The following is a 15,754-nucleotide window of genomic DNA, read 5'->3' as shown; positions in this document are numbered from 1 at the left end:
TGCCTACTGCTCAGGAGCTTGCCGCGGTGTTTGCCAGGGAGGTTTCCGTTTACATGGGTTGCTTAAGTAGATTGTCTCGGACCGTGGGAGACAGTTTGTCTCTAGGTTCTGGCATACCTTTTGCTCCCAGTTGGGTATTTGACTCTCCTTCTCCTCGGCCTACCATCCGCAGTCCAATGGTGCCCCTCAGCGTTCAACCAAGATATTCTTGGTTATCTCTAAACTGATAACCTCTAGGGGCTTTAAAAAAAATTGGAAAATATAGGGTACTGAAATTTGTCCCAATTTCACAGGCACCTGCAATTTAAAGGTTTGACATGTTGGATTTCCATTTGCTTGGCACAACCTCATCTTTTGTATTTTACCCCCAAAAAAATGGGTAATTTATTGCATTTGTGTTTCCTAAAATGAACTTTTTAGTGGGTTTTTACTGAAATTTTGAATTTCCTAAACTGCTGCACTCATCTCATGGGAAATATAAAATTGGAACTACCACTAATTAATTCTCTAGAGCAGGGGTGTCAAACTCTATTTCATTGCGGGCTGCATCAGCATTACAGTTGCCCTCAGAGGACGGTTGCATCTGTAAGACTAGATGTCCAGAGCACCCCCACCCCTCTTATATCAGGTGTCAAGAGTCCCGACCCTCCCTTACATCACAGTGCACCCCTCTTACCTTGTGCTGCTTCTGGAAAGAAGCTGGGGGCAGAGCTGGGAAGCAGAAAGTCCAGGGTCTGGAGGAGAGCTTAAGTCTGCTGAATGGTTAGACCAGGGGATGCAGCGACAAGAGGGGTGCTGCTGCTGCTGCACAGAGAGGCACAGGATCTGTAGGAGGAGTTCTGTCCTCCTCTCTGTTGCTGACTGCAGAGACAGGAGGGCAGAGACGAGCCTCTCCACAGCTACATAAGGGGAGGACCGAAGCTGCAGGAGAGGTGGGAGGGTCACATGAAATGGCCTGGAGGGCTGGATTCGGTCCTTGGGCCTTGAGTTTGACACATGTGCATCTGCTTTCAGGAAATGCAAAATGGTTTGTGCTTTGGCTTTATGGGTTTTGGTTTTATGTAATCTTCAGGCCTAAAATTATTTTTTAAACATGTACACAAAAAACACAAAAACGGCTCTGGCAGTGAAAGGAATAAAGGCCGTATAAGTACAGAAAAGTACCTTTTGATCTGTTAGAAATGCACTCAGCTCTGAAGCTCAGTTGTGGGCTAACAATGCTCTGCTTTTTTATAGACTAAGTGTTGTCAGCCCTGTCCAGTGCCTTTTGCTAAACTACTCAACCTCTTCCACTTTCAGATCTCTACAAAATAAAGGTCAATTATTATGAAGTCCAAGATAAGAACTAGGAAGGCTAAATAGCCTATTTTAGGTAATGCCGGAAGTTTACAGAGGACACAAAACCGCTCTGAATTTCTGACACAATCAACAGGTATTTTTTTGTTAAATAAACATTTCCAATGGTATATTTAGCAGACAAAAACTAAACAGAAAAACTAAACAGGAAAAACTAAACAGAAAAAGAATGGATGAATGGATGAATGCAAACCTTAACCACTTCCATACCGAGTCATGTAAAATGACGTCGGCAAAGTGGTTGTCTAGATCCGGGCCGCCGTCATATGACGTCGGCCCGTTCTAGCTGCTACTGCGCGCCCCCGGCGGCGCGCAGCGGCGCGATCAGGGATGAGGCTCGTCCCTCGGACATAGCCCATCACTGATCAAGGTAAACAGCCAATGAAATTGGCTCTTTACCACGTGACCAGCTGTGTCCAATCACAGCCGGTCACAAATGTCAACAGAGAACACGGTAACTAGCTGTCACCGTGTTCTCCTCCTCACACACTGATCCTGTGTGAGGAGGAGATTGTGGTAACAGCTAGTTACCAACTACAGTGCACCCTAAACACACTGATTGCCCCCCCCCAATAAAGAGCACCTGTCACTAGCCCATCAAAGTACCCGAGTACCTGTCATCAGGTACTCAGATGACAGGTACTCGGGTACTCTGATGGGCTGGTGACAGGTATTCGGGTACTCTGATGACAGGTACTCAGGTACTCTGATGACGGATACTCTGATGACAGGTACTCGGGTACTCTGATGACAGGTACTCGGGTACTCTGACGGGTACTCGGGTACTCTGATGACGGGTACTCGGGTACTCTGATGACAGGTACTCGGGTACTCTGATGACGGGTACTCGGGTACTCTGATGACGGGTACTCGGGTACTCTGATGACAGGTACTCGGGTACTCTGATGACAGGTACTCGAGTACTCTGATGACGGGTACTCGGATGACGGGTACTCGGGTACTCTGACAGGTACTCGGGTACTCTGATGACAGGTACTCGGGTACTCTGATGACAGGTACTCGGGTACTTTGAGTACCTGTCAACGGAGTACCCGTCATCAGAGTACCTGAGTACCTGTCACCTACCCATCAGAGTACCCGAGTACCTTCCACCTGCTCATCAGAGTACCTGACGCCTGAAGTACCCAAGTACTTGCCGCCTGATCATCAGTACCCATCACTACTCATCAGTACTCATCAGTACCTATCACATATCAGTACTGATCATCAGTACCCATCAGTACAGTATCACCTATCACCTATCAGTCAGTGAGTACTACTCATCAGTACCTATCACCTGCCTGTCACCTGCCCATCAGAGTACCCGAGTACCTGTCACCTGCCTATCGGAGTACCCGAGTACCTGCCACCTGCTCATCAGTACCAGAGTACCTGTCACCTGCCCAACAAAGTACCCGAGTACCTGTCACCCTTCATACAGCCACCATGTCCAAGTCCAAAAAGGTTTATATACGTCGTCCGTTTAAACCTAAATACCGGTGTTATGGCAGCAGATAGCTGCCATAACCCTGGTATTTTTTTAAACGGTGGACGGTTGGCTTTCCGATAAGGGTGGTCCCAGCGGCGGATTCGCCGTGGGATCACCCTTCCGGGATGGCGGAAGAGGCGCCCCCCCCCCCTCCCGACGCGTTCCGGTCCTTTTCCCCGCTTACCGGACCCGCCGGCAGCGGGGAAAACGATCCGGTCCCGAATCCTCACAGACAGGATGTCGAGTGAGGGCAAGCTTGCCCTCACTTGACTCTATGGTCTTGGAGGACCGGAGCTACGGAAAATTTTGTTGCCTAGCAACCGGTTTAAAGGTCCTTTTTTTTTTTTTTTTTTCATTTTATATTATAATTATTTATTTATTTTTATTTTTTTAATGTGTACTTGTGAGATCTGAGGACTTTTTGACCCCACATCTCACAAAAAAGAGGTCCTGTCGTGCCTATTTCTATTACGAGGAATATTTACATTTCTTTTAATAGAAATAAAAATGATCAATTTTTTTTTTTTAAACGGTGTAAAAATAAAAAATAATAAATAAAATAAATAGTAAAAAAAAAAAAAAAAAAAATTAAAGCGCCCTGTCCCCGTTAGCTCGCGCGCAGAAGCGAATGCATACAGAAACCCCGCCCACATATGTAAACGGTGTTCAAACCACACATGTGAGGTATCGCCGCGATCATTAGAGCAAGGGGAATAATTTGAGCCCTAGACCTCCTCTGTAACTCAAAGATGGCAACCTGTAGAAATTTTTAAATTGTCGCCTATGGGGATTTTTAAGTACCAAAGTTTGTCACCATTCCGTGAGCGTGCGCAATTTTGAAACATGACATGTTGGGTATCTATTTACTCGGCGTAACATTATCTTTCACATTATGGAAAAAAATTGGGCTAACTTTACTGGTTTCTTATTTTTTAATTAAAAAAAGTGAATTTTTTCCAAAAAAATTGCGTTTGGAAGACCGCTACGCAAATACGGTGTGATAAAAAATATTGCAATAATCTCCATTTAATTCTCTAGGGTCTCTGCTAAAAAAAATATATAATGTTTGGGGGTTCTAAGCAGTTTTCTAGCAAAACAACTGATTTTAGCTTGTAAACACCAAATGTCAAAAATAGGCCTAGGCAAGTGGCTAGGATGCATGATGATGCTCCTTGGATGTTCGGCCCCTCTATATGGCTAGGCTGTGAAAAAGTCTCACACATGTGGTATTGCCATACTCAGGAGGAGTGGCAGAATGTATTTTGGGGTGTCATTTTTGCTGTGTACATGCTATGTGTTAGGAATATCCTATAAATTGACAACTTTGTGTAAAAAAAAAAGTTTTCATTTTTTTCCCACATTTTCCAAAAACCTGTGGAAAAAAATGATATGTTCAAACGACCCATAATGCCTTTATAGAATATACGTTGGAGTGTTTGCTTTCCAAAATGGGGTCATTTTGTGGACTTTTCCATTGTATTGGTGCTCTAGGGCCTTGAAAAGTGTGATAGGTAGTAAGAAAGTTTTATGTGTATTTATGCTCCTAGAACGCCTGAATGTGCTTCTTGGACATGGAGTCTCTTTTTGTGGCCAGGCTGTGTAAAAGTCTCACACATGTGGTATCGCCATACTCGGAAGGAGTAGCAGAATGTATTTTTGGGTGTAATTTTTGCTGTGTATGTGTTAGAAATAGCTTATAAATTGACAACTTTGTGGGAAAAAAAAGAAAAAAAAATTTTTTCTTCATTTTCCCAAGAATTGTGGGAAAAAATTACAACTTCAAAAAACTCACCATGCCTCTTACTAAATACCTTGGACTGTCTACTTTACAAAAAGGGGTCATTTGGTCGGTATTTGTACTGTCCTGACATTTCAGGGCCTCAAGAAAGGAGATAGGCAGTCAGTACATCTGGTGTGATAAATTTTCAGTAATTGGTACCATAGCTTCTAGACTCAATAACTTTCACACAGACTAAATAATATACACTAATTTGGGTTAATTTTACCAGAGACATGTAGCAGTATACATTTTGGCCCAAATGTATGAAGAAAAATTTATTTTTTGCAAAATTTCATAATTGAAACTAAAAAAAAGTGTTTTTTTTTCAAAATTTTTGCTCTTTTTTTGCATATATCACGAAAAAAAAAACCCCCAGTTGTGATCAAATACCACCAAAAGAAAGCTCTATTTGTGTGAAAAAAATGATAAAAATTTTGTTTGGTTATAGTGTAGCATGACTGAGCAATTGTCATTCAAATTGTGAGAGTGCTGAAAGCTGAAAATTGGTCTGGGCAGGAAGGGTGTCTAACTGCTCTGTATGGAAGCGGTTAATATGCCACCTCTGACAGATGCAATCACAAACAAAAACATACCGTATTTCATTAGTGATTACTCAATTGTTTTTTTCCTACATGTTGCAAAAATGAACTAAAATCTGGTAACAGGAAGATACAGTAAATTGAAAAATTGCCTGTACATGTGTGTTAGAAGTTAAAAAAAAAAAATCGCAACCTAACATTCAGCTACCATATATCAGCTAAAATAAAAAAAAAAAAAAAATTTAAGAAAAAAACAAGCTCCAGTACAGATGAAGTGAGTCGTATTTATATAGAGAAGGTGACGTATTACCTATTACAAATAACAGAGGTTTTGCTGATGTCCTAAGTGACCTAAGGCACTATGCTACACCACCTGGACTGGGAGTATCAATACACAAGGTGGAGCACTGCTAAGTCTGGACCAATGTAGGCATGGTTCTAAAGGGTTTGTTAAAAAAAAAAACACAAATTATGGTAGCCTTCCCAACAGCATTAATCCAGTACATTTTACCCCTATCCAGTAGTATACAGTAAATTCCAGCTAATAATATATATTCTCATTCAGTAATAAGTGCAACCATCCTGCAGATGTTACTCCCATTCAGCTATAAACACTACAGCCCCCCCATAGAGCAGTGTAAGCCACCAGTATTCTGCAGTAGATAAACCCTGAACTGGCGGGCACATCCTCATCCATGCAGGAACATCAGCGTACCTAGTAGTGCGCCATCCCTTTTTGCAAAATGACCCACTGCTGGAAGGTGTAGTACTGTCTCATTGGTAAATTTAGCTCCATCCTACCAAAACTGTTGTGATGATAGATATGCCAGAATCACAGTGGTGTCATCGTATCAGCAGTAGAACTGTTCCATGACACCAGAACTATGTCAAGGCTTAAGGCTTTCTTTCTTGATACTTTTTTTTTTTTCATTTTGCATCTAGTTTACCCAATAAGCCTTGGTAGCCTTTGCACCTAACTGCATGGGTTTGGACCAGGCAAGGTCTGAAACCTGTGAGTGTCTCCTGTCTAACAGAGTTATGTACAGTAAGACAAGCTCTCTTGGGCCAGCAGGGATTTGTGCCTTGTAGAATTTTTAGTTAACAATAGGTAGTAACTTTAGTACATGAACATAAATGTGTTTTCAGAGTTATGAGAGTCAACTTACTCTGTGCAACATTGCATATATCCACCATTATTGCATGAGCAATCCAAACAATCTTTTTTAAAACTACTGCCAAGATCATGCCATTCTCCTTTATAAAGACAACCTGTAAATAAAATATTATTGTAATTATTAATTGAATACTATTATTGAAGACTGTGCACCCTTAAACATATTCACTAGTTCAATAGTTACAGTATGTAATGGGAGAAAGAAAGAAATAGCAAAGTTGGTATTCTCATTACATTCTTGGAATATTTGTTTCCTCTTGTTTATATTAAATTATAGTAAAAACATCCGAATACTGTATGGGAAAGCTATTTAACCTGGATGAAGAAATAATTGGGGGGAATCTTAGCCAACCATAAAAAGTGTGATTGTGATTGACCAATTAAACCAGTTACTATACAACCAGTATTTCTATATAACCAGTATACTATGCAATCACAGGATCATCCTTGTGATGTTAACTATAAGGTACATATTTTTAAATACGTAAATGTGACATTCAGCAAATATACACTGCTATTTCCCTCCTCAGGGCTCTTTGTGGACACCAAATTCCCTCCCTGTTTGTCCTCCTTAGTACAGAAGTTGCCACCTGAGAAGCCAGTTTTTGCCAAACGGGGGTGGCTAGCAAAAATAAATGCTTCAGGTGGCAATTGCTATAGGTATGCTCCTGACCACAATTGTTCCTATCAGGATCTGATTTGATTTGAAAGCTGAGGTCCTGATTTGTGTAGAATATCTTCTGTCATCCCTCTATTATACAGAATATAGGGTCAGTTTATAAAGCAGTAAAATAGTCTTACCTCATCTATTCTACTGCTTTAAAAATAAAAGGCACATTTACAAAGCATATTGTGCCTACTGCTCAAATTGATATAAGACCCCACAGCAAGTGAAGCACTACTGATGTACTGGTGAGGACCCTAGCATAAGGAACACACTTTTTAGGGAAAGGGAATACAATAAGACACTTGGCCACTCACTAAAACTAGAGGAAAAACGGTTTAACCTTAAAATACGTAGGGGGTTCTTTACTGTTAGAGCAGTAAGGATGTGGAATTCTCTTCCACAAGCAGTGATATCAGCAGGAAGCATTGATAGTTTCAAAAAAACTTTTAGATGGGCACCTTAAAGACCACAACATACAGGGGTATACAATGTACGGTTAACAGCAAACACACACACATCATAGGTTGAACTGGATGGACTGATGTCTTTTTTCAACCTCACAAACTATGTAACAAACTATGTAACTATGTACTGAGCACTGCGCATTATCTATTCACTATGCATACTTGGAAATTAAGAGCACATTTGAATGAATCAAGTACAGGTGTGCATAAATACAAAACGTTTCAAGCAAATGTACAGAGTTACTAGATTTATATTTGGGGAAATGGTAAATCAAGTGGATAACTGCAGTAAACTAGAAAATAGAGGAGGGTAATGGTAATTTACACTAGTTACTTTGATTTTGGAATAATTCCTTTCTACACTTGGGATATGTTAGTCAAGAAGTAGAAATTCTCTCTCTGACACAGTCCATTTATAAGAAAGCATGACTTTATCTTGACAATATGAAATTGAGGTGGGAGGCCAAAGTGTTCTTGCTGAAAGCTGAAAGTAGGCGAAGAAAGGGGTCATCATCGGCAAATTAGGTGACAACTCATCTCCAAACTAGGTGACAACTCCCCCTCTTTCAGACATATATTAGGCACTATGTGAATGGCTGTAGTACTCTCTTTAATACTGAAGTGGCTGTTCATAAATTGTCTTTGGTTGAATCATAATCATAAATTAGAAATACTTTTCACCTACCTTTGGGTTTTCCACCTTTTTCCACTGGTTGTGGAGGATAAAACCCACAGGCCGCATTACATGCGGACACCAATACTGCGACACAGAGTAGAGCAGCGAAAATGTATTTCTAGAATCAGAATGCACAAATTAAACCTCAAACAGTTAGCCTATACTGTTGCCTAAATACACACAGCATGTATTCAGTACTCTTAGAGAAATTGCCTATACAAGAAATACAAGAAATGCAGTGATAAGTCAATGAAAGAAAACACAGTAAAATAATATTAAGGAAATATATACTATATATATAGAGAGAGACAGACAGACAGACAGAGACATACCATTTTAAGCTGTTGTATTTATCCGTACCGGCGGCTCACTAGTGCAATCATTTATATGTAGTGCATTATATAATAATGAATAGAGAATCTGGGAAATTTTCCATTAACAGTTACATGTCAATGAATTGTACTGTTCCGTTTCAGATATCTGTTGCATGTAATTATCTTAACTCAATTGAATGCAAATATTTAGCTGTTACTTGATTTTAATCTTTTAAAAGGAACAATATTTGTTAATTGCAATGATAAAATATATCTTGATAGCAAAGAAAGATCAAGATAAACTGTATGGATGTCAGACTTTGGCATTCAGTGGATAATCCTGGTGTGAAGTGATGGAAATCAAGTGACAGGTCTAGGTCAGCTATGTTTCTGTGTGCAAAGCAGAGCAAACATGTTAGTGTGGAGGATAATTTGTTTTTTTTTTGTTTTGCTTTTTTTATATATAACCCTAATCGTTTTTCTATCTTTATTATATTTTTGTCTGTATTGCATTAGGAAATCTCTTCAATTTGAGAGGTAATCCCCTTTTGGGCCCAGTTCACACTGGTGCGACATGCGCTCCGACTTTGATTTCAAAATCAATGCTTCCCTATGAGAGCCGTCTTAACTGATCCGACTTGTGTCAAGGTTCCTGCACTACTTTGATTCAACTCAGCCAATAAAATATAATGTAAAAGTTACATCCAAGTCGGATCACCATCTTAATTGATCCAATTTGTGACAAGGAACATGTTCTTAGAGGTCAAATTTCAATGCAAAATCTAAATGAAAAATTTTTTGAAAAAAAAAAAACAGTGAGGGGTCCCTTAGGTCTGGGGTATAAATTTTGAGGGGAAACTCCATGCCAAAATTAAAAAAAAAAAAAACTGTGTGGGCCCTCTCCTTTTCCAAAAAAAAAATCTATACCAGACCCTTTATCAGAACTATACCAGGCCACATGCCCTCTGCCCCCCCCCCCCCGACCCCAAAGCACCTTGTCCCCAAGTTGATCTCTCATAGCTGTGTTGCTAGGACACGGTACAACCCCGATCTCGGTAAAGAGTCAATGACCTGACTCTTTACCCATGTGATTGGCTGAGTCCAATCACAGTCGGTCACATGTAAATGAGGAAGTGCCGTTATTCGGCTCTCCTCGGCTCACACTGTCAGAGTGCGAGGCGAGGAGAGCCGATCAGCTGCTCCTCCTCATAGAGGAGACAAGTACAAGTAATCAGGACACTGATCATCAGTGCCCTGATTACACAAAATGTAAATAAAGTGCCAATTATTGCCCACCATCAGTGCCCAAAGTGCCCACCATCAGTGCCCACAATCAGTGCCCACCATCAGTGCCCATAATGCTGCCAGTCAGTGCCCATCAGTGCCAGCTCATCTAGGCACTGATGGGCACTGACTGGCAGCATTATGGGCACTGATTGTGGGCAATGATGGTGCTGCCCATTAGTGCTCATCAGTGCCGCCCATTAGTGCTCATCAGTGCCACCTGTCAGTGCCCATCAGTTCCACCCATCAGTGTCCATCAGTGCTGCCTGTCAGTGTCCATCAGTGTCGTCTGTCAGTGCCCATCAGTTCTGCCCATCAGTGCCGCCTCTCAGTGCCCATTAGTGCCACCCTTTAGTGCCCATAAGTGAGGCCTATCAGTGCTAATCAGTGCCGCCCATCAGTGCCCATCAGTGCGGCATATTATTACCTCCTCATCAGTGCCCATAAGTGCCACCTCATCAGTGCCCATAAGTGCCACCTCATCAGCGCACATCAGTGAAGGAGAAAAAATTTTTTTTCAAAATGTTCTTTTTTTTCTTTCTTTTTTTTTTTTGTTAGAAATTAAAAACCCAGAGGTGATTAAATACCACCAAAAGAAAGCTCTCTTTGTGTGAAAAAAATTATAAAAATTTCATATGGGTACAGAGTAGCATGACTGCGCAATTGTCTTTCAAAATCTGAGAGCGCTGAAAGCTGAAAATTGGCCTGGGCAGGAAGGGGGTGAAAGTGCACTGTAGGCAAGTGGTTAATAGCTGGGTGTCCGCAATTGTAACCGCGAGTCATTTTAAATGTAATTTTTGCTGTAGCATGTTCTATATATGCTACAAATGGGTCACTTAGCAGGCACATTAAGGGGCCCCCCTGGGCACTATATTTAAAGGAACTTTTTCATTCTTGGACTTTAAGCATCATTACAATCACTGCTCCTGACAAATCTTTTTTTTTTTTTTAAATGTTATTCATACATATCCCCCAGGGCAGTACCCAGACCCCCATACCACTATTATGGCCAATTACTCGCCTAGAAGACTTCAAAATGGGCACTTTTGATTTTTTCTGTTCAGTTCCTATAGACTTCAATGGGGCTCAATGTTCAGGTTAGAAAATTTCCCCTGTTCGGGAGTTCTGCTGCGAACCGAATGGGGGTGTTCAGCCCATCCCTGATAATTTGCCCTCCAGTCCGCTTATTAATTTAGTTGCCCTTCTCTGGACTCTCTCCAGCTCCAGCACATCCTTCCTGAGGACTACTGACCAGAACTGGATGGATACTCTAGATGTGGCCTGAACAAGGGTTTTATAAAGTGGCAGGATTATAGTTTTATCTCTGGAGTAAATTCCCTTTTTTATTCAACCTAATAGTCTGCTGGCTTTGCTTGCTGCAGCTTGACATTGCCTACTGTTTTTCAGTCTGTCTAATACGCGGACCCCCAGATCTTTCTCCATCCTTGATTTCCCCAGAGGTTCTCCTCCTAGTGAGTAGTTTGCGTTTTTTTGCCCCCAAGTGAATCACTTTACATTTTTCAACATTAAACCTCATTTGCTATGTAGTTGCCTACTCCTCACCCTTTCACATCTGTGTCCTCAGCTAACTTGTCAGTCCTACCTTTCGCAGCAGGATGGAAGTAGCAGCAGGTCTGGATGTATGGTGGGAGCTACTTAACTTTAACAACTTATGTTAAGAAATGGGTGATTTGTTGCTGGGATCACCCCACATCCTGATAACCCAATCACTCATTTGTTAACATGAAAAATGTTGTAGCTCCCACCATCAGTGCAGACCAGCTGCGCCTTCTGCCCTGCTGTGTAAGGTAGGAATTTTAAAGGGGGCTGAGGACACTGATGTAAAATGGGCCTGTGGTGGCTGCAGGCCAGCACAATATTGGACCAAAGTGCATTCTCTTGACCTGCAATAGCATGCAAATGTACATAAATAGCTGATATTTGGGGTACATTCACCCGAGTGTTAAGGTGTATTGAAAAATGTATTTTTTATCTATATGGAATGTTTAGATGTATGACAAGTTTGCTGTCATGCTGTTGCTCTTTAACCCCGAACAAGTATGCAGATTTAGTCATTTCATGATATGCACACTTTTCTAGGGGGGAAGTGATCCAGGAAGCAACCACTTTCCATGGAATTGACCCCATCATTCATTTTATGATCTCCTTTTTAATTCCTAGTGGGAAGAAAAAGTTTAAAGCAATGTTGAATCTCCTCAGTGGCCCTGCAGCTTCAGTAAATGGTAAGTTTTACATACACAGGACGAGTTTATGAGCTTTTATTGTAACTCGAGATTTGGGTTTAGCCACGTTTTTGTGGACCTGAGTTCTTAATTTAATCGCCAAGCTGAGTTATGAGCTGAGACTCACAGACTTGGGTTTAACCACACAATTTGGTGGTGACCAGGGTCTAGGAGTGAGATGTTATGGTTCTGTTGGATGTCTCGAACAGAGATTGAGCTCCTGGGGGGTGTGGGTGATCTAGCCTTCCTTGTAATTTGGTGTGGACAGTGTTGCTTGCCCCACCCTTTCACTCTGGAGAATTTGGTTAGCCCCTTCATTCACATAAATGTGCTTACCCTGAAGGTTACTGGTTTCTGAGAGCTCTTTCTCTGCAAAGGGACGGAAGGCAGGGCTATGGATTTCACTCATCAGATGTTAGTGCGGCGATTTCCCCACTGAGCTATTGAGTTCTGACAGGGGGACTGGGTCCTCTGGGTCTTTCAGCCTCACCCCGCTAGAACACAGTGACCAATGCTCTCTGATGAACCGACTGTTTTCGGCCCATGTGTACCCAACTTAAGTGTCAGGATTCAGGAATGATTTACCCTATATAGAGAATCCACCACTCTCGACCAACCACATCCCTGACTGCTGATAAGGCAGTACAGCCAGCCCTCCTGTACTGGGCCTGAGCCCCATCAGTTCAAAGGGGGGCCCGGGCATCTGCTGAGCAGGAGGTTTCCGGCTGTACTGTCTTATGGTGCTTCTTCAGAGATATACTGCAGTGAGTGAGTATTGTCATCCCAGAACAGGAAGGTTGTTATGGCAAGATACCCATGAAAAATTCCAAAAGAAAAACTCATGCAGCCACCCAGGAACTGGTAAGCTGCAATTTTTGTTCTTGGGTTTAAATACACTCCTCCCCTGGGGTATAAAAAGGCAATAATTACTGTTTCACCTGCACAAGAGCTGTTAAGGAGTTACAAGCTTATCATGGAATTAATTTTTGTTCTGGGACCTATAAATGGTAATCAGTGATATATGAACACAATTAAACAAATAAAAAAAATTACACAAAGATGGAATGGTTTAATGAAAGAAAGACGATTGAATGATGGAATGATGCAAAGGCTATTGTGGAGCCCTGAATAGAGAAAATTTATTCCTTACATTTGCAGCATAGCTTACTGCTAAAGCTGGCCATAGATGATTCGAACCATTAATGGGCAGGCTGAATCGACTTGGGCACAACCAGCATGTCAGATTTTTACATGTAGTTATGCCAGCGGCTATAGCAATAATCGCCAGGAGGACACAATGGCTCGGCGGGAGGATTTCCCCCATCAACACAGACAGTCAAGAATTGAGCAAATTTCTTTCCTGCAACCCGTAGTTGCAGGCAAAAAGAATCGCACCATCTATGGCCTGCCTCACTGCCCCCCTCCTCCTGTCTTTATACTGGGATTTTTTGCAGCATCTGTTGACTTTACTTTACATTAGAAAAAGACAAGATCAAGACAATCACTTAGACAGTGTCACCATTTATTCTTATTCCACATACAGTATGTATTTCTGTACATTATCTTGTGCAGCCTCGTGCTCTGTTGATGGTGGAAGTATTAAAGTAGACCACAGGCTTAACAATCCTGTGTAGGATCCTCCTTGGAAACGAGTCTACCGGTGCATGTGTTCCTATCTTCGATATATTCACATCTGCTTGTGTCATAGTCCTCGCGTAAGTCGAGCCTATTATCATAATAAAGCAAGACTCATTAAAAAAGAGCAAGGGTGCAAACCATATATAAGCTCATATTACTTAAACGTTTCTTTGAAACAATTTTTGTTTAGGAGCATCAAATACAGCCAACACATTTTGGGGGAAAGGCCCCCTTCTTCAGGGCTTGAGCAGTGGATGTTGTTAGAATCACCGTGAGATGTAACAGAAGACCTATGTTAGGGTTTGATAAAGACGTTCATCTTCTAACGGCAGTGTGAACTGATAGCTGAGTGTGAAACTAAGCACTAGCCGCTGTTTGCAGACTTCATTTATACAGAAACCATTGTCAGCATTCCTGATACAGAGAGGACCTAGCTGTCAAACTAGACTAGAATATGGGGTCCAACCTTGGTCACCCCAGCTTCCCTATAACCATTAGGCCTCCCTCTTATTTTATTATTTTCTCTCTCTTTTTCCTCTCCTTCTCGTCTTTCTTCCCCTCTTTATCTCAACCTCTTCCTCCGCCTCCTCCCCTCCCCCATACCTACCTATCTCACTCTCTGGCTTACCTTTCCCAGTGATTGTCTTCTTTATATTATTCTGATCACAGGGCTAACAATACTTTGTATTACTCTGACCAACAGATGCACTCCTTTATACTTAACTAAATGTGGTATTGAGCATTGCATAGTGCATTGACCATTACAGTCAGTTCTTGCAGAAATATAATTCATTCAACCATCACAGAAATCTATGTCCTGTATTCTATTCTAACCACCAGAAACAATACACTTCATAAAGTATATAAAAGCAGAGAAAATAAAAAATATTGGGACTGTGTTTTGCAATGTGCTACTCATTTTCTGGAAAAAGACATTGCAGTAGGTTTGGGACTTTCATTGGTCACCAGTGACAAAGCCTCCTCTTGTGATAAATAAAAAAAACTTATGTTACTATAGTATGTAGAACAACTTTATTAGTGATGTCATAAAGAGAGTTCATGCAATGCTAGCAACAACCGATGGTGGCACATGAAGTCCTAATGGGCATAGCGCCAGCACTGAACAATGCATGCTGAAATAAAGCCTTACAGTTGGTTTGCATTTTAGAAAGCACATTTTGTATAATATCAAAATATATTTGAAATTCAATAGGGATTGACCAAATAAAACTAAAATAATGCTTACTTATCACAGCAACCCAGGGAGCCATCGGAACCACATGAGCATTCCCAACAATCCTCCGTTACCCAAAAACTGCCAAGCTTATGTAGCTTGCCTTGATAAACACATCCTGCAAACATAAGTATATAATTTAAAATGACATTTCAGAGTTGTTTAAAAGAAAAAACAAAGAAACAAATATAAATCTACTTATAAATTACAAGGTTTCTGTCAACTTTATTGCAGCCTCCTTGTTTCTGTTCTGAAAGTATTATAAACATCTCATTTCCAATGAGCTACTCATATTTTATAAATTAGTGTAAAATGGAAGCTTCTGCAGGAAGGATGAGGTCATAAATTCCGTGTTCTTTATCTAAATATAGAACTACACCTAGTTCTGCAGTGTTTGCTGCAAGATAGATGTCTATGAAGATTAAAGAATACCTAAAAGCAAAAATGTAATATACAGTAATGCAGTTTACCTATGCTGAAATGTGGCAGCTGCATTTTCTTTCTTTTTTTTTTTATGCTTTTTTTTTTTTTCTTTTTTTGCTGATCTATTAACAGACCATGCTGTGCAGCAAAAGTGGCAATTACAATGTTGAGACAAACCATTTAACACAGACAGTGGTGCATACAATGGTCAACTTTTATTCATGTATTAAAACCTTTCTCAATAAAGGTAAAATAACTGCTGGTGTAACTTTTCAAAAAAGTGTTAGCTGGAGTTGAAGTATAAGGCAAAACTTTTTTTTCTGTTTGTTTTGACAGAGCGGAGATGGATTACCATGTTTCCCCAAAAATAAGATTGAGTCTTATATTAATTTTGGCTATAAAAAACTGATTAGGTCTTATTTTCGGGGGATGTCTTATTTGTCCCCTGTCTCCTCTCCCCCTCTGCCTTCCTG

General features: G+C 40.9%; 1 long non-coding RNA gene across 1 annotated transcript; it reads right to left on the bottom strand.

Annotated features, from left to right (window-relative positions):
• Nucleotides 1-13,491: 13,491 nt before the first annotated feature.
• Nucleotides 13,492-14,977, bottom strand: LOC309563696. Its single transcript, XR_014225728.1, has 2 exons — nt 14,871-14,977; nt 13,492-13,712 (listed from the first exon to the last, which is right to left on the bottom strand). It is a non-coding gene; the product is annotated as an uncharacterized lncRNA (long non-coding RNA).
• Between the last annotated feature and the right edge of the window lie 777 nt (nt 14,978-15,754).

Source organism: Pelophylax lessonae, assembly GCF_965119305.1.
Source record: "Pelophylax lessonae genome assembly, chromosome: 9".
Lineage (NCBI taxonomy): Eukaryota > Metazoa > Chordata > Amphibia > Anura > Ranidae > Pelophylax > Pelophylax lessonae.
Note: the sequence above shows the minus strand (reverse complement) of the source record. Positions and strands in the feature narration are given on the sequence as shown.